Here is a 23,963-nt window from a genome sequence, read left to right on the forward strand (position 1 = left end):
ATCCATGGAGAGAATGCTCATTTAGATTACTTCTTAGTATAGAGAGAGGTATAGTTATTCCTTAAATCTAAGAAAATCTTGCAATATGTGATAAATCTAACCTTTCTACAAGAATCAATGGTACAATTTTATATGCACTAATTATGAATAATATATGATAACTATTTTTTTGGAAAGATTTGAAGATATATAAAATTTTACAAAAAAATAATGTATCAATAAGTCTAGAGAGAGGTACAAAGAAGAAAAGGTCCTCTACTATTGATTCGATGAAAAGATAGTTGACATTTTTAAAAACCTTGGTAATACAGAAATCCAAAATTGTAAAGCTAGCTAGCTCAAAGAGTTGAAGAAGATGGAAGATAGGAAGGTTAAAGGAAAAATATAGAGAAGCAAAATCAAAAGGCATCAAGATGGAAACATGTACTTCCAAATATTTTTTTGAATAAATAAAGACTCATCAACAATATCTTATGTGATCAAGATTGAAGATGAATAAAAAGACATTCATGTAGGATAAGTGACAATGTCTAAGATATACACAATGTATTACAAGAGGTTGTATATAGCTAATATAAGTTCACTTGTAATTTTAGGTAGAAAGAAAGAAGTAATTAATTTGATTTTACAAAGGTTGGATTCATTAAAACATAATAATTTGATGGTGCCAATTATATTATATGAAAAAAATAGGATGTTAAATGATATGACCACATAAAAAGTGCCAAGTTTAGATGAGGTTGTATTAAAATTCTATCTTATATTATAGAACTTGATTAGATATGAATATATTACAATGCTTGATGCCAATTTGACATTAAAAAGCTTTATTCTTAGGATAACCACAAGAATCATACTTCTACTATATAAAGTAGGATTTTAAGGATTTTTCACTAATTATCATTCAATCATATTATTGAACTTAGAATATAAGATACATACTAAAGTATTATAATTATAAATATAATTAATATTTATAGATATTATAAGCATAAACAAATCAACTTTTTTGCCTATGAGATTCATCTTAGATATTGTATTTGTTATACAAGAAATAATAATATGAGCAAAACAATCAAGTCAACTTCTATTATTTTTTAAATTAGATTTTTCAAAAGCTTATGATATGATAGAATAGGATTTTTTTATTTTGAGTTATGATAGCATTAAGCTTTTTAATTTTTTTTTATTATCATGATCTGCTTATAAATAAATAAAAATATATCAATATATATTAAAATAAATAGAATTTTGTTAATAATTTTTTCAATTATAAGAAGAATGAGACAAAGATGTCCTTTTGCTCTATATTTATTTCTCATTATAGAAAAACAATGACTATCACAATTATTATGGAGATTGTAAATAAAAACATTTGAATCATCTAGTTACCTATCATGGAGAGATAATAAGTTTTAGCTAAATATACACATAACACTTCTTTGACTTTATTTGAGGAAGAAAATTTTGTAAGGATTTTTATCTATAGTCTTCAAATATTTTAATTTACATCAAGATTAATTTTGATCTAACAAAAATCAAAAGATATTGGAAATATAAACATGACCTAGTATGACCACTATAGATAAAAAAATTAGGTAAAGTGAAGATATATCCTAAAAAATGAATAAGTTATTAGGCACTTTTTTTTGACCTATTTCTTTCATCTTCTAATGTAGATATTTTTTTTAATAATATATAGAAAAAAAAAATTATCTTTTTATCTATAACTAATATTAATGCAATAAGTAGGAGTATAGTGGTAAATAATATTTTTTTATTTTTATTTTTTTTACTTCTTTTTCATTTGAGGAGACACTAAATAAAGAATTATTAAGATTAAGATAGCAGTAGAAAATTACCTTAAAGCAAGATCACTTCAAAGATCATGCACAAAGGTAGAATAAATACAAAGTTATCAACCTTATCTGGATAGAAGAATCAAATTGATAAATCCAAGGAATATAGTGTTAGTTTTTTTTTTTTTTTTTTTTTTTTTTTTTTAATTAAAGTGGATGATTAAGGCCTTAGAACTATCATAATTTAATCATTATTTAATACTTAGATTTTATCTATAAAATATTGAAGTATTTAATAGAGTTAAGTGACAATCTAGTATGGAATATTTTACTATTTTGCAGCATCAAAGTAACTAAAGATTAATATTGTGAAATAAGGTTGTACAAACCTTAAAAAAAATGCTACTTGAAATAAAATGTATTCAACCAATTTGCTATAAAAAACTCTTTAGTAATGGCTTTTGACATTGCTAAGGTACAAAGCATTAGGTCTAGATTTTTGAAGACAAAGTTGACTACTTCATATCAGACGAGATTTTATTATTACAAAAATACTTTTTAAAAATTACATCTTTTTATTATTTAAAGTGGCATTTATGAAATTTGATATGCACAAACTTAAAAGAAGAGCATAGTAGGCACTTGCTAAGTTAATTTAATAAAAATAAATGGCCTTAATACATTTTGTCTACTTAGTCTTCAAGTCAGTGAGTAGATAGAGGTATTTGAAGAAAATGCACCACAAACTATGTTCCTATTAATTTGAAAAATCTCATTGGATTTGATAAAGGTTCTCGGATTGATTCAATCATTGCTATTAGCTTGATATCAAGTATATAGGATGAATGAAGGCACCACTAAATTAATACTATCCTTCTATTGATCCAATAATACAATGTTCTAGATGCACATGACCTATAATAAAAACTGGTTGGAATTCACTATCACTTACACAAGGTGTAGATGATTTTAATACAAAGAAGCAAAAAAAAAAAAAAAAAAAAAACATTGATTGTTTTCTTCTATAGTAGCAGTGATAGGTATTGTAGACATCTAACAAGAAAATTTTAAGAATATTCTTAAAATAAAATTTTTATTTTTATTTTAAAAAAATTCTTAAAATATTTTTAGAAGATTCTAAAAGATTTTATAAATATTCTAATAGGTTCTAAAAAAATTTAGGAAGATTAATAAAGATATTTGATAAACTTTCTAAGGTTGCTTCATCTTTTAGCACTATGAGAACTTCTCTAGAAGCTCCTTAAGGTTATTTCAACTTTAAGTAACATGAATTTGTTTTGAGAAGCTTTTTAATACCTAATATTTATTGGAGTCAAAATTAAAGAGATCCGTAGTCTTAACAATACATTTTTAAAAATCTAATTCATCTTTCTTTATATTGATCTTATACACATAAGATTTAATTAAATTCTTGTTAGATTTCATGTTGAAATTCTTCCATTCAACTTCTTGTTTGGTCTCTTGTATAATGTATTTATGATAGTTTATTGAAATTACCCTCTTATAATACTAAAGTTTAATCCTTCTTAATAGAGAGTAGATTATTTCTCTTCTTATCTTGATTTGCTCCTTTATTTGAAAAGAAATCTCTAATCTTGAATAAATTTGAAACTTTTTTAGAAGTATTTATAGAAGAATTTGGAGAACATGATAAGGCTTGATGGAAAACAACAAAAATTTGTTTATTACATCAAAGGTCATACTCTACATTAATTCATATATTTAATTTTAGATAATTGACTTATAACATCAATTGGAATGAATAAGCTCTTTTGAGTCAATTTTATTGGAAATTAAAAGATGATGTAAAAGTTCTATTACTATCAATACTTGATCTTTAAACACTTAATGAAGCTATCAACTAAGCTATAAAGTATAATAATTGGCTTTTTCAACATTATCAAGATCAATGCTTGTAAACCTTGACAAAGCAATACACTAAAAATTCATACTCTTTTACTTTAATAAATACATTACATCCATACTTCAGAGCTAAGGATATGCAAATTGATGCATTTAGAATAGGTAGGATATATATTTTTTTTATAATACATAGTAAGTAGGATTAAGAGAAGCTAGTAAATTGATGTATAGATAATTTAGAAGATAGAATAGATAATGTAGCTAAAAAAAGTAGTTATCATTGGTTATATAATGATTGGCATTTTGAAGAAAGCATAAGTAGTTTAAAGAAGAAGTAGAAAATGCTAGATTGTGGTAGTCATGAGCCAGGGTAAGCTTGGTGCTACTTCTTTGTTTCTTTGTTTTCTTTGTAGAAGAAGAGTAATGGATAGAATTTGAATAATAAGAAATGAAATTTTGAAATGAAAGAAAGATTTGATTTAGATGATGTTAAATGAAAAATCGAATTTATTGTATACTGAATTATAAGTGGAGGATTAGAAAGTTGATAATAAAAGATATTTATGAAGTATGGATATAACTAAGAGAATTATAATACATTGAATATTGAGATTCAAGAAGAAATCTGTGGAGTTTGGAATTGTGTGAAGAAGATTATTGGGAATGATAGTTAGTTTTGGAGAATTCCAGTGATTGGATTATGAAATGTTATAAACAATCTTTTAAGATAGTGTAGTATTATCTATTATTATTATAAGTTTGAAAAGAAGAGGTGACAATGAATACATAAGATAGAATTATCGATTACAATATTTTCTTTGATAGAACGCAGAAGACATATAACATTCTTGGATATTTTAGTTGATCAAGAGACAATTAATTGTGTGACCCTAATGAAAAAACTCATGGAGATAGTCTTTTCTTGTGTTCAAATCCCCCTATATAGGTTTATTCCAATTAGATTAGTCCAAAGTAAATAAAATAACAATCACAATGCAATACAATTGAAACTTTTTACAGCAGAGGAGAAGAAATGTCAATTTAACAAGGCTTATACTTATATTATAGTGAAGAATGTCACAAATCTGAAAATTGATCAAAAAAACAACATATAACCAAGACTAAAAGTGTAATTATATGCAAAAACAAAGAGGCTCAACTATAATAGAGACCATGCAACTGGACATTTTAATACCTTAAATTCATCAAGGTCATTTGTTTTTTTATCCAAATTGCTTATTTTTTTATTTTATATTTATTTTTTGGCCTAAAAAGACTTTAAATAAATACCTTATTAGATTTAAGAGCATCTTCTTACTTTTTAGATGATTTTTTTTTTCAAACTTCATAAAATTCTTTTAATATAGAAGATAAAATTAATACACATAGAAATAATAGATGGTCAACGTTTATCTTTAAGCAATATTAGTTATGAAATCATACTAGTAAAAATATCATTTGAGGGCTGTAGTATAAAAATAATAATTAATATTATTAAAATTTGGTTTAATTTTATCATTTTACGACATTTGTGGCTAAAAAGATATAATCCATCTATAGATTGGAGATTTCATATAATTGGATTTCTAATAAAATCTCTTCGATCAAAATCTATCAAGAAGTTATTAAAAATGAATCCTTTATTTCTTATAGTAAGAGCTTTTATGAAGATGATTAAGAAGAAAATATATTTATTATTTATACAACTCTAATTTTTGAAGAAGCAAGCTTGTTAGTAGCTATTCTAGAGTATTATAAAGAATTTGAAGATGTCTTCAAAAAAAATAATGTTGATATATTGCCAAAGCATTGACCATAAGATTGTACTATTGATCTTCAAGAAAAAACTCAACCACCATTTAGTCCAATCTACAATCTATCATAGAACAAGCTTTTGGCATTGAAAGGTTATATCAACAAAATGTTTGTAAAAAACTTTATGTGACATTCCAAATCTTTAGTAGGTGCACTATTACTTTTTGTGAAGAAAAAAGATGGATCTTTACAAATATGTATTGATTATTGTAACTTCAATAAAATAAAGATGAAGAATAATTATCTATTACCATTGATATCATGGCTTTTGAAGCAACTTAATCAAGCTAAGATTTACACTAAAATAGATCTATATAGAGCATACAATTTGATGTAGATTAAAAAAAGAAATAAATAGAAGGCAATATTTTGGACAAGATATGAATATTTTGAATATAATGTTATATTTTTTAAATTGACAAATGTTCTAGCCATATTCTTACATTTGATGAATGATATTTTTTGAAAATTCTTAAATAATTTTGTTGTCTACTATCTTGATGATATTTTAATCTACTCTAAGATTCTTGAATAATATTAAAAACATGAAGAACATAAAGAACATATGAAATTAATATTTTCAAAAATTATAAGATGCAAGATTATATGCCAAATTAAAAAAAAATGTATATTCTATCAAACAAAAGTAGAATTTCTTGAATATATTATATCCAATTGAGGCATGTTGATAGAATTGAAGAAAGTTCAAGCTGTAATGAATTAAGCAACTCAAAAGATAGTATGTGATGTATAATATTTCTTTAAATTTTCTAATTTCTATTGAATATTTATCAAGAATTACTCTAAAATTGCTGCTCTTTTTACTTTATGGACATCCAAGGCTAAATTGGAATAGAGATGTCAAATACAAAAGGCTTATTAAGATTTGAAGGTAGTTTTTATTATAGTTCCGATTCTATTGCATCTAAATTTCATAAAGGCCTTTTACTTGGAGACTAATGCTTTTAACTTTGCATTAGAAGCTATACCATCATGTATAGAAAATGATAAAAAGCTATATCCAATTGTGTTTTATCCTAAAAAGTTTTCATCTTGAAAGATTAATTATGAAATTTATGATAAAAAAAATATCTTGTCATTGTAGACTTTTTTTCAAGAATATTCACTTATTAAAAGGTGCTATACAACTTATGACTATATATATAGATCACAAAAATTTGGAATTTTTTATGTCTATTCAAATTTTGAATAACTACCAAGTTTGTTGGAATATGTTTTGTTTTGATTTTATAATTACATATCAATCAAGAAACCAACAAAGACTATTAGATGCTTTATCAAAGAGATCATATCTTCCATCAAAGACTAGAAAAACAGCATTTCATTAATAATATACTACTCTTTTGAAGTCAAAACAATTTTATCTTTATATTACTTCTATGATTATATCTGTTGATTCAAATTTTCTAAAGTAAATTTAGATAACATCAATTAATGTCTCATTAGTTTATAATACCAAGTAGCATCTTAATAACAACAAGTTCAAGTTTCTGAAAGTTCTTTTGTATTTTAAAAATTATTAATATATTCCAAATAGATTGATGAAACTTTGTGTTCTTCAATCTTGTCATAATTTTTTAGTTGTAAGATATTTTGGATTTAATAAAATATTAGATCTTATCTTTTAAAATTTTTAGTGGCTTTAAATTTGAAAGATAGTGAAAGACTTTGTCTTCTTGTATAACATTTGTTTAAGATCCAAGGATTCCTATTGTTATTTTTATAGATTTTTATTGCCACTACTAATTCAAAGCAATCATGGTCTTCAATATCAATGGATTTCATCAATGATCTACAATCATAAGCTATATTTGATACTTTCTATATTGTTGTGGATGACTAATAAAGATTGCATATTTTATTCTATGTAAAAATGTAATTTTTGGAAAAGAAATGATAAGGCTCTTTTTTAATAATATATATTAATATTATTACCTACTTGATTACATAACATGTAATTAAAGACCTCAATTTATATCAAAGTTTTGAATTTTTTTTCAAGATATTGAAGGTAGATATCAAACTTTCCTCTATCATCCACCTTCAAACATATTATCAAATATAATGAATCAATCAAGTTTTGGAGCAATATTTGTAATGTATTGTTATTGATATAGTATCATGGACATATATATTTATTCTAATAATTACTTATAGAATTAAATAGAAGTATATAAAAATAGATAAAAACAAATTAATTTTATAATATCTTCTAAAATAGCTTCCTAGAAGCTTCATAGATACGATTTTGATTGTATATGTGTTTATAATTGATTTTTAGATTAAATACTTGGTCAACAAGTTAGCTACATGTGATACATGTAGATAGCTTATGGAATAAGCTAATTATATGGAGTATACATAAAAAAGTTTCTTTGCAAGTTAAGACATGTTGTCAAGGACATGAACTAAAAGATAATGCATAAACCAATGATGCCATATCAAGGAAAGATTGACAAAATAAAAATAAGGAAGTACATATATTAAAAGAAATTGAAAAGACTTATTACTAAAAGACAAGAAAACTTGAGACTCTTGAAACTAGACTAGAAGCAAGAAAGGAATTGACAAGAGTGAAGAAGGCTTCACTCTTGTCTCTATATATACTATCTAATTAGGGACTATATTGTTGGAGTAGAAAGATTTTGCCTCAAGAAAGAACTAGGCTCCTAGATATCACTAATTGCTCAATTAAGCTTCAAAATAAGAGAGGCCCTAAGTTTATATATAAAATTTCCCTTCTTGGAGAAATTACACTAAATACATAATCCTCAAGTGATCAACAACATCTAAAATATGATAAAATACTCTAAAACCTTTTATATCCTTATGTGGAAATTTTCTTGAACTTCAATATCTCATATCTTCTGATTTGACCATCCAAACTTACTCAAATTTTACATGAAGTACTGATGTTTTCTTATCAACTCTCAAAACAAATTTCAACTATAGATTTATTGTGGATCTTAAGATATCACCAAAATCCTAACAATAGCTTCAAACCTTAGTTTTTATACACATGCGTATAATTTTCTTCATATCTCACAAACTAAATATCTAAATACCACAAAATTCATATGTATAGTTTTTTAACACAATTATCTACCTTCTCTAAAAATTTTGAGCCAATTTTTTTTTGTGAAACTCAAGATATGGTTCCAATTAAGAAAATTATACTCAAAAAAGTGTTCTCTTTAATTCTAATTGCCGATCTTTTGTTGCTCTCTGTAAACGTATGTTATGCCCCAAAGATTGACAATAGGTATGAAATTCATACCTTAACTTTGAGTGCAAATAATTCCTTCATAAAAACTCCAAATCACATAAAATTTATACCCAATTTGTATCCAAAATCCTAAACTTACTGATTTTAGCTTCCAATGCTTGAATTACCTCAAAAAAGAAACCCTAATCCTTAATATGGTCTCGGGCAGCCTCATTGAAGCCCATTGGGCATGGCCTTCGGCCAATAGGAATGAAGATCCCCATTCCTTGCCTTCATCCAACCATGTTTTACTTTCATACCTCTCAATAAGCCTCATACTAGTGAAGATTTTTATCTTTAGGCTCTAATCTCCTCTCAAGGCTTCATACTAAACATTTAGGTCCTAAATCTTCTTTTTAATGCCAAAATCAAAATAAATATAATTCAAAATAAAGTTTTATATATCTACTCTTTTTAAATTAATCTATTGACCATTCTAACACACACCAAGACTTATGAATATATTATATGTTCTAACTATTTTTACATACTATAAGCATTTATAATATAATAAAATGGCAATTTTCTATAGGACCTCCAATATATGTTGACTTTGTAAGATACATGCCTTGACTTAAGAGGCAAGTTTTTCTACATGTGGGCCATATAGTTAGCTTGGTCTTCAAGCTAACAATATGTGTGGCACACGGCCAACTTATTGATTATTTTTTTAACCCAAAGAGTCAATTAAAGACACCTAAAAAGTCAAAGAAACATCTATGAAGCTTCTAAGAAGCTATTATAGAAGATATTATAGAATTAACTTATTTTTATCTAATTCTACTTACTTCTATATATTTATACAAGTAATTATTGACTTATATGTATATGTCCATGACATTACCCCCTTTCTAGGAACGAGTTCTATAAAGAGCAGTCATCATATATTGAAAAAATCTATGATGTGACAAATTATATTTGCCACATACTCAAAACTTTGTTCTCTTTGAAGATCGTTGATAGGGCCTCTCAACCATCAATAGTGTCCTATACTAGGATGAGAAGACCACCCTATTATCTGATCATTGTTGAGGCCTTCACAACTTCTTTCAAATAAAATATTTGAAATATCGTCAAGAATTGTTCCTACCTCTAATAAAATTACCAAACATCGGAAGTCTCTTCCAAGGTCATGATACCAAATGCATTGTATCTTGCCATCTATTTGAAGAAAAACATGTTGTTCTTGAGGATCTTTATCTTGATTACATTGTCTTGAAGGTTATGACAATCCCAATGTCTCGTCCGATAAGTTAGTAAATAAAGGTTCTTCAATCAAATCTACTGGTTGTTGGTTTTCCATCTCTTTAGCATCACAACTACAAAGAAGCTACAAACAAGAATTGAAAGTAGAATGTTATCTTAACTAGATCTTGTTTCTTTTATATGGAAGGTTTTCATCTTAGTTTTGATAGAGATCATTGATAAAAAGCCTCCATTGTCTTTGCTACATTTGTAAGATCCTTTACTAGCTACCATGTGCATTCACTAATATCATATCTATGCCAATAGACAAGATATTCCAATTTATTTTGGTGTCGCCTTCAATCTAGGACTTCTTTCACTTCAAACTCTTTATTATTGTTTACTTCTATAAGAGGAGGTGGAGCTTAACTTCTTCTTGGTATGTCTAGTGTCTTGTATGGTTCAAGAAGAGACATGTGGAATATTGGATGGATTTTTATTGACTTCAATAAGTATAAACGATATGCAACTGGATTGATCTATATAAAAATAAAAAAAGTCTAAGTCTACAATAGTCCAACTTGTCACAAGGACAAGTGGTCTTGATATTGTGCCAAAGTAACCATACCTTGTTACCCACGTGGAATAGTGGTTGTTTCTTTTGATAGACATCTGCATTGATCTTTTGTTGTTCTTGAGCTTCTTTTAACTATACTTTTATTGTTGCATGTAGCTCTGATAAATGATTTTCTAAATCTTCTGGTATAAGATTATTAGCTTTTGAAAAGTCAAAAATATCAAGTTATAGATGATAACCATAATTAGAAAAAAAAAAAAGTATTTATTTTGTAGAAAAATGTATTGTGTTATTCTAAGCAAACTCTGCTAATAGCAAAAGAGTTGTCCAAACATCTTGCTGGTAGTTGATGGTACATCTTAAATATTGTTTCAAAACTTGATTAACATGCTTCATTTATCCATCAGTTTGAGGATGGAATGCCGAAGATAGTTTTATATCTACTTTTAGAATCTTGAAAAGAATCCACTAAAATCTTAATACAAACTGAGTTCCCCTATTAGATATAATATCTTTGGATAATCCACAATATTAATAGATGTTGTCAAGAAAGAGTTTAGTTATTTCTTCACTTGTGATAGATTTTGTACATGGTACAAAATGTGCCATCTTAATAAAATGATCTACTATCACAAATATAGAGTCATAAAAACGTGAGATTAGAAGATTTGTGATGAAATCCATGGAAACATGAGACCGTGGTTGTTCTGAAATAGGTAATGATTGAAGAAGTCTGTAAGGTCGATGACGAAGAGTTTTTGATCTTGAACAAATGTCGCATGATTGAACAAAGTCTTTCACACTCTTTCACACTCTTTCACATTTGTGGCCACCAAAAATCTCTGGATATAAATTCCAAAGTCTTGTTGTATCCAAAATATCCTACTGCTGGAAAGTTGTGACGTACTTGAAGAACATGTAATCATGCTTCTCTTTTTGGAACATATAATCAACCTTCAAAATAGAGTAGATTATTTTTAAACTCAAACTTAGAAATATCTTGGGACTTAAAAGAAGGATTCTTTATATTGTGAAAAAGAAGATCAAAAGACATACCTGATTGGATTTGTTTTCACAAGGATCGAATCAATAGTCAACAATGATTTTATTACTCAAAGATGAAAATATTATAGCTTCATGAGAATTATTCTTTGCTGATTAAAAAATGCATCTCTTTCTTTTGGTACAAAATAAGAACATCTAGAAATGGCCTTTGATAAAACTTGTTATTTTCCAAGTCAATATATGATCTTGAAATCAAATCTTGATAAAGACATGGTTCAATGGGCTTGGCAACAATTTAAAATATATATTGGCATAAAGTACTCAAGTTTCTTGTGATCCATATATATAGTGATTAGATTAGAAGCGTCTTCTAAATAATGATGCCATTCTTGAAATGAATCCACGATTGTAAGGAGCTCTTTATCGTGGATTTCAAAGTTAACCTCCACTGCTGAAATTTTTTTGGAATAAAAAGCTATTGGGTGAAGTTTATCATCTATTTCCATTTGTGATAATACAACACTTTAAGCAAAGTTTTATGTATCTGTTTTCATAAAAAATGCCTTAGAAAAGTTGATGCAATACAAGATTGGTGCAGAAATAAATGTTGACTTCAAAGTTTCAAAGATGCTTCAGTTTCTTTACTCCACTCAAGTTTGTCTTTGTAAGTCAAATGTGTAAATGGAGCTGCAACTCAAGAAAAGTCTTTGATGAAGATCCGATAATAGTTGACAAAGCTTAAAAAATATTAAATATTTCTTACTGTCTTTGAAATCTTCTAATCTATAATCGTTTGAACTTTCTTAGGATGTATCATAAGTCCATCATTTAAAATGATGTATCCTAAGGAGTCGACTTGAATAGTGTAGAATACACACTTTTCTATCTTGGCATAGAGTCCCACATCTCTTAATTTTTATAACACACAACAAACATGAAGTTCATGTTCATCTATGTTCTTAGAATAGATTAAGATGTTGTCCAGATAATAAACAATAAAATCATCTAAAAACTCTCAAAAAACATCATTCATTAGATGTTGAAAATCTGCCAGTGCATTTGTAAGTCTAAAAGGCATGATGTTGTATTCAAAATGTCCATACCATATTTGAAATGCAGTCTTTTATTTATCTCCTTTTTTAATACATACTAAATTATATGATCTTGGTAGATCTATTTTTGTATAGATCTTAGCTTGATTCAGTTGATCGAGAAGTTTGAATATCAAAGGTAGAAGGTACCTATTCTTGATGGTGATCTTATTGAGTCCTTAATAATCAATACATAGTTGCAATGATTCATTTTTCTTCTTCATAAATAAGTTTGGAGTTCTTGCTGGTGATTCGGAATGGCGTATGAAATTCTTGGCCAGATTCTCTTGAATATATTCCTTAAGTTCAGCCAATTCAATTTGTGATAAACTATAGATTAATCCAAATGGTGATTGTGCTCCTTCTTGAAGGTTAATTGAGCAATTATAAGGACGATGTTTTGGAAGAGTATCTACACTTCTCAAATATATCTTGAAAATCTTGATATTGGCTAGAAATGCCACTTAAAGTCTTTCCATCATTAGAAACATGTATGGCATAAATGACACAAGGTGATCTTTGTTTTGCAACATGCAAGAAAGTGCTTGTATCTACAAATATAGGTTTAATTGCACTAGACTTATGACTTTTTATTGAATTAATTTCACTCTTAATTATGCTTTTAGAAAAGTCAAGAATACAAGAAATTTAATCTATGCAAAGCTTATACTTTTTCAACTATGATAAATCTAAAATGACTGGATTAAAGGGAGATTTAAATATTAAAGATTATGCAACTACTATGACCATTTATTACTATATTTATAGGAAGTATTTTATGAGTAATATCTTCAAAAGAAAACGGATGATTATCTATGATTTCTACATAAACATGTTTGATTATTTGTACTAATGATATTTTATGACTTTTAACAAATTTTATATCTAAAAAATAAGCTTAGGCTCCTGAATCTATCAAGGCAGAGGCTTTATAATTATTAATTACTAAATATACATCTATTATAAAACAAAGAGAGTGTTTTGAACAGAAGATAAGACCTTCATTAGAAATTGTATAAGATTCCAATCCCTCAATCCATATTGTAGTTGGACAAATTTGTTTTCGGACACATTGTCTTTTTTGATAGATATGCTCCTCATTTTGTGATTTTATCGCTTCTTTGGACAATGTTAAGCAGTGTGTTTAGGCTCTCTATAATATAATTACAATCCTTCTTAATGGTGACAAGTCTTTTCTTACTCGATAAGAGGTTTAAAACATACAACATTAATTTGCATATCCTTTGCTTTTGAATGTATGTGTTGAAGAGATGTTGGTGTTGCCATCAAATTATAGTAACATTGAAGCCCATTTGTACGACTCTTAGATTGAAATTCAAAAATTCAATTGTCGCATTTCATAACAAAGTCAATTACTTGATTCAATGTTTGAGAATCAAGTAAGTTGAGCATCAATTTCTTTGCTTCATATTATAATCCATAGAAAAATTAGCTAATAAATGCAGCATCGTCTCACTTGATATCAATTGTAAGTTGTCAAAACTATGAAGCATATAATGTTACAAATTGATTGTTTTGTTACAAAATATGAATCTTATTGGTTGCAACATGAGCTGTATCATGTTTTCCAAACATGGATCAAAATTTCAGCAAAAATGCCTCCAGATTATCTAATGTTGCATTTTATCATTCAAAAAAAGGACTTGAAGACAAAGAAAAAAGGACTTGAGGACAAAGAAAATACTAAAAATAATATCAATTTAGAAGAGGATAATCCATAATTTCTAATATGCTTTTGTCTTATCATGAGAAAGAAGTAATCCACTCTTAATCAAGTCAAGATAAAGCTCCTATATTGTAAGTATACTCTTCTCAATTTGTTAAGGACATGAATTAAAAGATGATACATAAATCAATAAAATCCGTATCAAAGAAAGAATGATAAAATAGAAATAAAGAAGTATGTATATTAATAGAAACTAGAAAGGCTTATTGCCAAAGAATAAGAAAACTTGAGACTCTTAAAATTAGAGTAGAAGTAAGAAAGAAGTTGATAAGAGTGAAGAGGGCTTCAGTCTTGTATCTATATATATTATCTAACTAGGGGCTATGTGGCGATATTCTATAGGACCTCCAATATGTGTTGACTTTATAGGACACATGCCTTGACTTTCAAGGCAAGTTTTTCTATGGGTGGACCACATAGTTAGCTTGGTCTTCAAGCTAATAACATATGTAGTACATGGCTAACTTGTTGATCACGTTTCTAATCCAAAAAGTCAATTACAGATACCTATAAAGTCAAAGCAGCATCTATGAAACTTCTAAAAAGCTTCTATAGAAGATATTATAAAATTAACTTATTTTTATCTACTTCTACTTATTTATACCTATTTATATACGTAATTATTGGCTTACATAGATATGTCTATGACATATGTTGCTTATAAAGTCAATACATTTTAAAAGTCCTATAAAATGGGACTACATAGCTCTTAGGTCGATTGTATGCTTAGAGGCAAGAATAAAGCCTTCTTCACACTTGTCAATTCTTTTCTTACTATAGTTTAGATTCAAGAGTCTTTAGTTTTTTTATCTTTTGATAATAGACATTTCAATTTCTTTTTAATATATATGTTTTATTATTTCTATTTTGATATACTTCTTCAAAAAAAGTCTCACTTGATTATTTACTTGTATGGAATTTTTATCTTTAACAGGTTGACAAGAATTCACTTCTAACATCAAAGCTTTGTCTTTTCTTGATTAAGAATAGATTATCTCTTTTTTTTAACAAGATATAAGTATATTAGAAGTTGAGAATTACTCTCTTCTAAATTGATATTATCTTTAGTATTTTTTTTATTCTTTAGTCCTCTTTTTTATTTGTATTGAGTAATTTTAGATATCTTCTCTTCTTTAAGTATTATCATGATAGAGCTTCTTGAAATAAAGAAGTCAATGGCATAGATATAAGAAAAATTAAAAAAAATAATGCTTGTAATGCATCAACTCAATTTACCACCACAAGGAGCAACAAAAATGGTAGGAAGGAAAGATATAGAGATGATTGCAACTATTTCAATGTCTATGGTGGAACATCCTTCTAGTATTAAAGAACTAAGGGTTATACTATTCAAGAAGTTTGATGGCATAAGATCCAAGTTTTGATGAATTATTAATCAAGTACAACTTGTGATTGAACTTCAATTTCAAAGCTATCTAATTCTAGAATTGCAAGTTAGATTTATTGGTATACTTCTTTTAAGTTTAGTATTATTATGATTTTTCGTCTTTTCTTCAACAATAAGATCCAATATTAGATAATATGAAGGCTTTTTTTAATAAAGTTTTGATCCATGTATAAAAAATATGATGCAATTTGTGTTATAACCAACAAGATCTAAATATTGCGACAAAAAAATTGATTGGTGATGTTATATGCTTCAAAATTTTGACAACTTGCAATTGATATCAAGTGAGATGATGCTGCACTTGCTAGTCAATTTTCCTATAGTTTATAATATGAGGCAAAAAAATTGATACTCAATTTACTTGATCTTTAAACATTAAATCAAGCAATTAATTTTGTTGTGAAGTGTGATAATTGGTTTTTTGAATTTCAATCTAAGAATCATACAAGTATGTCTTAATATTATTATAATCCAATAGAAATATCAATGTCTCTCTAATACATATATTTGAAAGTAGAAGATATACAAATTAATGCAGTATATTTTAAACTTCTTATTAAGTAAGAAAAGATTCATCATTATCAAGAAGGATTATTCTTGTATTATGGAAAATCTAAGACTACTATTCAACATTGTCCAAAGAAGTGATGCAACAATAAAATGAGAAGTACAGTTGTCAAAAAAAATAGTATGTCAAAAAATAAATTTGTTCAGCTACAATAAAGATTGTGCGACTAAAACCTTGTACAACACCTAATCAGAATCCTATTCTTTCTTCAAAATCCTTTTTTTTTTTCTTTTTATAATAAATTTTATTTTAAGACCTAAATATTACAAAGTCTTTGCTTTATTAGATTCACAAGTCTTAATGTGTTTCTTAAATGAAGAATTTACTAAAAGTCATAATATATCTTTAATAAAAAAAACTAAACCTATTAATGTAGAAGTCATAGATGATCATTTATTATCTTTAAGAAATGTTATCTATGAAATCCTCCTTATAAAAATAACAATTAATGGTCATGGTAGCTTTGTAATATTTAATATCATTAAATTTCTTTTTAATCTAGTTATATTAGGTTTATCATGGCTAAAAATATAATCCAAAAATAGATTAAATTTCTTGTAGTCTTAAATTTTCTAAAAATATAATTAAAAGTATAATTAATCAAATAAAAAATCATAAGTCTAGTACAACTAAACTTATATTTATAGGTAAAAGAACTTTTTTGCATGTTGTAAAAGAAGGATTATCTTATATTATTTATGCTGCATGTGTCTCTAATGATAAAAAGACTTCAAATGGTATTATAAGCCACTATTAAGATTTTTAAGATGTATTTGAAAAGAAAAATGTTAATACTTTTTTCAAAATATTTTTCCTATGATTGTTTAATTGATATTCAAGAAAGAGCTCAATTGCCATTTGGACCAATCTATAATTTATTACAAAACAAATTGGCTGAATTTAAGGAATATATTGAAGAAAATTTGACAAAGAAATTCATATGGTATTCCAAATCTCTAATACGAGCTCTAATTTTATTTGTGAAGAAAAAAGATGGATTATTGCAAATATTTATTGATTATCAAGGACTCAATAAAATCACCATCAAGAATAGGTACCAGCTACCTATGATATCTAGACTTCTTCATTAGTTGAATTAAGCTAAGATCTATACAAAATTAGATTTATGAGGAATATATAATCTTATATGCATCAAAGAAGGAGATGAATAGAAGATTATATTTTGAACTTGGTATGGATATTATAAATATAACGTCATACCTTTTGAACCTAAAAATGCACCAACAACTTTCCAACATCTAATAAATGATGTCTTTTGAGAGTTTTTAGATGACTTTATTTTTTATTACATAAACAATATCTTAAGCTATTCTAAGAACACAAATAAACATGAACTTTATTTTGTTATATGTTACAAAAACTAAGAGATGTAAGACTTTATACTAAAATAAAAAGCATGTATTTTATACTACTTGAGTCAACTTCTTAGGATATATTATTTTAAATGATGGACTTATGATGGATCTCAAAAAAATTCAAACTAATACAAAATAAGAGATTCCAAAAATGATAAAGATGTCTAATGCTTTTTGGAATTTGCCAACTTCTATTATAACTTCATTAAGGGTTTTTTTCAAGTTGTAGCTTTACTTATATGTTTGACTTATAAAAATAAATTTTAATGGAATCAAGAAGCAAAAGCAAAATTTAAAGTTTTGAAGACAACCTTTATTTCTACACTAATCTTATATTATATCAACTTTTTTTTAGCCATTCTTTATGAAAAAAAATTCATTGGACTTTGTTTTGAATGTCATATTATTAAAAATGTGAATAAATGATAAACTTCACTTTATAGCTTTTTATTCAAGAAATTTTTTAGTAACTAAAATCAACTACAAGATTCACAACAAAAAACTTTATGTAATTGTGGATTCTTTTTAAGGATGGTGCTATTATCTAAAAGACATTTTTAATCTAATCTTTGTTTATACATACTACAAGAATCTTGTATATTTTATGTTAGTATATATTTTAAATTGTTGCAAAGCACATTGAAGCATATCTTTGTCAAGATTTGATTTTAAGATTATTTATTGATTGAAAAAACAACAAAAATTGTTAGATGTCTTTTTAAACATTCTTATCTTATACCAAAAGAAGGAGATGTATCTTTTGATTAATAAAGATTGATTTTCTTAAAACCAAAGTATTTTTATTTATAAATAATAATATCAACATTGATTGCTGATTCAACCTTTCTCAAAAAAATTTAATTAAATATATCCTCTGATCTTCTTAATCATGATATCAAGAACCCTTCTTCTTGAATTTAAACTTGAAAGAAGTTTAGATATTTAATTAATCTTGATGCTTTCAAGTTTAAATTCAAGAACAACCTACTCTATTTTAAAAGACGCGTATATAGTCCAAAAAAAAAAACACATTTACATGTTTTTCAAGCATGTCATGACTTTTTAGTGGCTCAACATTTTGGATACAACAAGACTTTGGAATTTATGTCCAAAGATTTATGGTGGTAGCAAATGTAATAGGAAGTGAAAGACTTTGTTTAATTATATGATATTTGTTTAAGGTCAAAAACTCCTTATAATTGATCCTATGGATTTTTTCAATCATTGCTCATACTTGTACAACTATAGTCTCTATTCCTATAGATTTTATCTTGGATCTTTCAATCTCAGGTTTGTATGATTCTATATTCATGATAGTAGATCATTTTGTAAAGATGGCACATTTTGTACATATACAAAATCTATCACAGATAAAAAAAAATAACTAAGATTTTTATTAAAAACATCTATTGCTATCGTAAATGATCTAAATATATTATTTTGGATAGGGGGACTCAATTTGTAGCAAGATTTAAAAAAATCCTTTTCAAGATTCTAAAGGTAAATATAAAGTTATCTTTTACCTTTTATTTTCAACCTCATAGACAAACGGAGCATGTTAATGAAGTTTTGAAGTTATATTTGAGATATGTCATTAACTATCAATAAGATGATTAGATAACTCTTTTTCTATTAATAGATTTTTTCTATAATAATATGGTATATTTTTCTACTTACCAAATATCTTTTTTTTTGCTAATTATGGTTATCATCTTTGACTTGATACTTTTGACTTTTCAAGAGTTGATAATTTTAAGACAAAAGATTTGGCAAATTATTTATCAAAACTATATACAACAATGAAGATGCAATTAAAAGAAGCTTAAGAAAAAGAAAAAAAAAATGTAAATGCCTATTACAAGGAACAACCACAATTCAATGTGGGTGATAGAATATAGTTACTTTGTTGTAATATCAAGACTGTTTATCCTTGTAACAAATTTTACTATCATAAGCTTAGATCTTTTACTATTTATGAACAAATCAATCCAATTGCTTATCAATTATATCTACCATAATTAATGAAGATTTATTTCATATTCTATATATTTCTAATTGAACCATACAAGACAATGAACATATCAAGAAACAAATGGTTGCTACTTCCTCTTATAGAAATGAATAATAATAAAGAATTAGAAGTGAAAGAAGTCTCAAATTCAAAGCAATATCAAAATAGATTGAAATATCTTGTTCATTGGCATGGATAGGATATTAATAAATACATATAAAAGCCAACAAAGAATCTTACAAATGTAACAAAGAAGGTAGAAGATTTTCATCAATGACATCCATCAAAACTTAGATGAAGAAAAATAAATCTTTGTTATAAAAAAAAACAAGCTCAAAAGAATGTAATATTCTATATTTTAACTTTTTTTTAGCTTTTGTATATATTGTGGCACTAAAGAGATGGAAGACCAACAACTAATGGATTAAATTTAAGAAATAGCATTTGCTGACTTGTCAAATGAGACATTGCAATTGCCTCAACCTTCAAGACAATATAATTGAGATAAAGAACTTTAAAAATAATATATTCTTCTTCAATTAGATAGCAAGATACAACATATTTAAAAAAATACTCTTAATGTATGGTGATTTTATTGGAGGTAAGAATAATTCTTGATGGTATTTCAAATATTTTATTTGAAGGAAGTTATAAAGGACTCAACAATGATTATATAATAGAATAATCTTTTTGCCTTTTTATAGGACATTATCAATGGCTAAGAGGACCTATAAACCATCTTTGAAAAGAACAAAGATTAGAGTATGTGGCAAATAAAATTCACTACATCTTGAATTTTCTCAATATATAATGACCATGCCTTGTAGAACTCATCCTTAGAAAAGAAGAGTAATATCACAGACATATATATTTATTTTTATAATTACCTATATAATTATATATAAATAAATAAAAATAAATAAAAATAGATTAATTTTATAATATCTTTTAAATAAGCTTCCTAAAAGCTTCATAGACATGGTTTTGTCTTTATACATATTTATAATTGACTTTTAAATTAAATACTTAGTCAATAAATTAGCCACATATTATAAGTGTGAGTAGCTTATGGAATAAGCTAACTATATGGAACACACATAGAAAACTTACCTTGCAAGTTAAAATATGTGGCTTGCAAAGTCAATACATGTTGGAGGTCCTATAGAATGTCGCTACATAGCTCTTAAGTGGATAGTATACATAGAAGCAAGAATGAAGCCTTCTTCATTGTTGTCAATTCCTTTCTTGCTCTAGTCTAGATTCAAGAGTCTTTAATTTTATTGCCTTTTGGCAATAGCCATTCTAGTTTCTTTTTAGTATACATATTTTTTTACTTCTATTTTGTCATATTTCTTTGAAAAAATCTCACTTAGTTATTTTTTTTTATTAGATTCTTGTCCTTAACATGTACCATCAATTATGGACAAGATGATTGGAACTTGTATTTATCTTTAGCAAAATTTGCTTGTAATAATATTTTTTATGTTTTTATTTAGAAAATATTATTTTATTTAACTTTAGTTACTATCCAAAGCTTATTTATTACATATATCTAAGAATAAAAATCTACTAACTAAATATCTTGGAAAATAATTGTTATAATTTTAGTCAACTTTGAAGCTCTATTTACAAATAGTTCAAGATTCTTACAAAGCATCTTTAATGAATTGAAAAAAAAAATCTCTGCTTTTCAGGTTGAAGATAAAATATGGCTTCTTTGATGAAATATCAAGATCAATTGACATTGCATTAAGTTAAACTATTGAAGACTAGGACCATTTTGTATTTTAAAGAAAATAAATTTAGTGGCTTATCAATTAGAACTACTTACATCTATGAAGGTACATCCAATCTTTTATGTTTTTTTTTAGAGGCTTATTCAGAATCAACTATTCTAATAAAAATATAATTATTATGGCCTTATATTAAAATAGATAATCATGTGAAATATGAGGTAGAAAAGATCTTTAATTCTTGATAAAGAAGAAGTAAGTTGGAGTATTTTATTCATTGACATTGTTACAATATCAATGAATATATTTGAGAACCAAAAAAAAATTTAGCTAATATGTTGCAAAAGATACAAGAGTTTCATTGATGCTATCCTCAAAAATCTAAACCTATTTTAGGATGACTTCTTGATGAAGCTACTACTAAGATGTTATATATAATAAAGAAAGCATATATGAAATCAATGCTCTTTATGGAACTTGAAATTAGAAGAAGAAGTTATGTTATTAATATCCAATAAGAAGATTTTAGAAATATCTTTATAATATTCTATTAGATTTTAGAAGGTTCAAAAAGATTCTAAAATGATTCTTAAAAGATTTTCATAAGATTATTAAAAGATTTAAAAATATTCTTAAAATATTTTAGCAATTTCTAAAAAGTTCTAAAAAGATTAAAGAAATTGTATAATAAGCTTCTTAAGGTTGCTTCATCTTCAAGCAACATGGAAATTTCTTGAGAAGCTTCTTAATACCTAATATATATTAGAGTTAAGGCTAAGGAGATCTTTAGTCTTGATAATACATCTCTTAAAGTTTTAGCTCATCTCTCTTGGTATTGATCTTGTAAACATTACATTTAATCAAGTTCTTGTTAGCTTTCTTATTGAAACTCTTCCATTCAACATCTTGTTTGGTCTCTTGTATAATAAATTCGTGACAACAAGTTATAATGAAATTGATGCAAATACTAATTGAGGGATTAATAATCAATTATGTAATATATGGTTGCTAGTAGGACATTAATTCTAAAAAAATTTCACGAAGTATCTTTAGTGACTATAACAAAATATGCAAGAGTATTCCCACAAAATTTTAAACTATAGTGGTTAAATATCTAGGATTTAGAAAGGCTATAGAAAGAAGCTGGCCTCTTGTGGCTCATTTGGTATTGAACAATATTGGTCAATGCATGGTATGGCAAAATTGATAGATTTGTCAACAAATTTTTTCAATGTGTCTGTATGGCACACAAGAGATGGTCCTCCATTGCTTTTAAGAGTGTCCATCAATGCAATGAGTATAGATGGGAGAATACAAATCCTACTACGTCTCACATCTTAGATAGATGCTTAAAGTATGGTGAAGCAAAACATCCACATTACAAATCCTACTACATCTCACATCTTAGATAGATGCTTAAAGTATGGTGAAGCAAAACATCCACATTACAAATCCTACTACATCTCACATCTTAGATAGATGCTTAAAGTATGGTGAAGCAAAACATCCACATTACAAATCCTACTACATCTCACATCTTAGATAGATGCTTAAAGTATGGTGAAGCAAAACATCCACATTACAAATCCTACTACATCTCACATCTTAGATAGATGCTTAAAGTATGGTGAAGCAAAACATCCACATTACAAATCCTACTACATCTCACATCTTAGATAGATGCTTAAAGTATGGTGAAGCAAAACATCCACATTACAAATCCTACTACGTCTCACATCTTAGATAGATGCTTAAAGTATGGTGAAGCAAAACATCCACATTACAAATCCTACTACGTCTCACATCTTAGATAGATGCTTAAAGTATGGTGAAGCAAAACATCCACATTCCTATGGTCATTGCTAAGATGATTGTAGCAAATTAGGGGGTCACAACACAAGGTAGTTTGGATGAATGGATTATAATAGGACGTCAAGCATACTAATAGAATCGAGACACAATGCAATTTCTTCCCAGTTGGAAGAGTTGCATTTTTGCCTACAGAATTCTACTACGCCTTGGGGAAAGTTAGTCCCCTATGGCTGCTGCTAAGGGGCACAATTACTTGGTTGTTATGGATCGAATGCAACCACGTTGTCTTCAATGGTCTTCACTGGTCCCTCTTAGAAAATGTACAATTGAGTTTGGCTCAACTTCATAGACTATGGCAGGGTAGCATGGATACACATTGAGGAAGTGCAAAAGATTCCCAGGAATAGAACAACTTAAAGATAAGTTCAAACACCAATGGTGCAAAAATGAGGTACTCGCCACGTGGTCTGGAGATGAACCCTAGTGGCACCTTGTAGATCTCGAGCGGGATAGGTAAGGCTCACTGGTTCAACACACCTAGGATACTAACCGATGTGTATCCATGCTACCCTGCCATTGTCTATGCAAACACTAATTTACTGCAATAGAGTAAACTCTATTTTTGTCAAAAAAAATCTTCAATCTCTGTCTGCAGTAAATTTCACA

The sequence above is a fragment of the Physcomitrium patens genome, chromosome 14 (genome assembly GCF_059467195.1).
Source record: "Physcomitrium patens ecotype Gransden chromosome 14, ASM5946719v1, whole genome shotgun sequence".
Lineage (NCBI taxonomy): Eukaryota > Viridiplantae > Streptophyta > Bryopsida > Funariales > Funariaceae > Physcomitrium > Physcomitrium patens.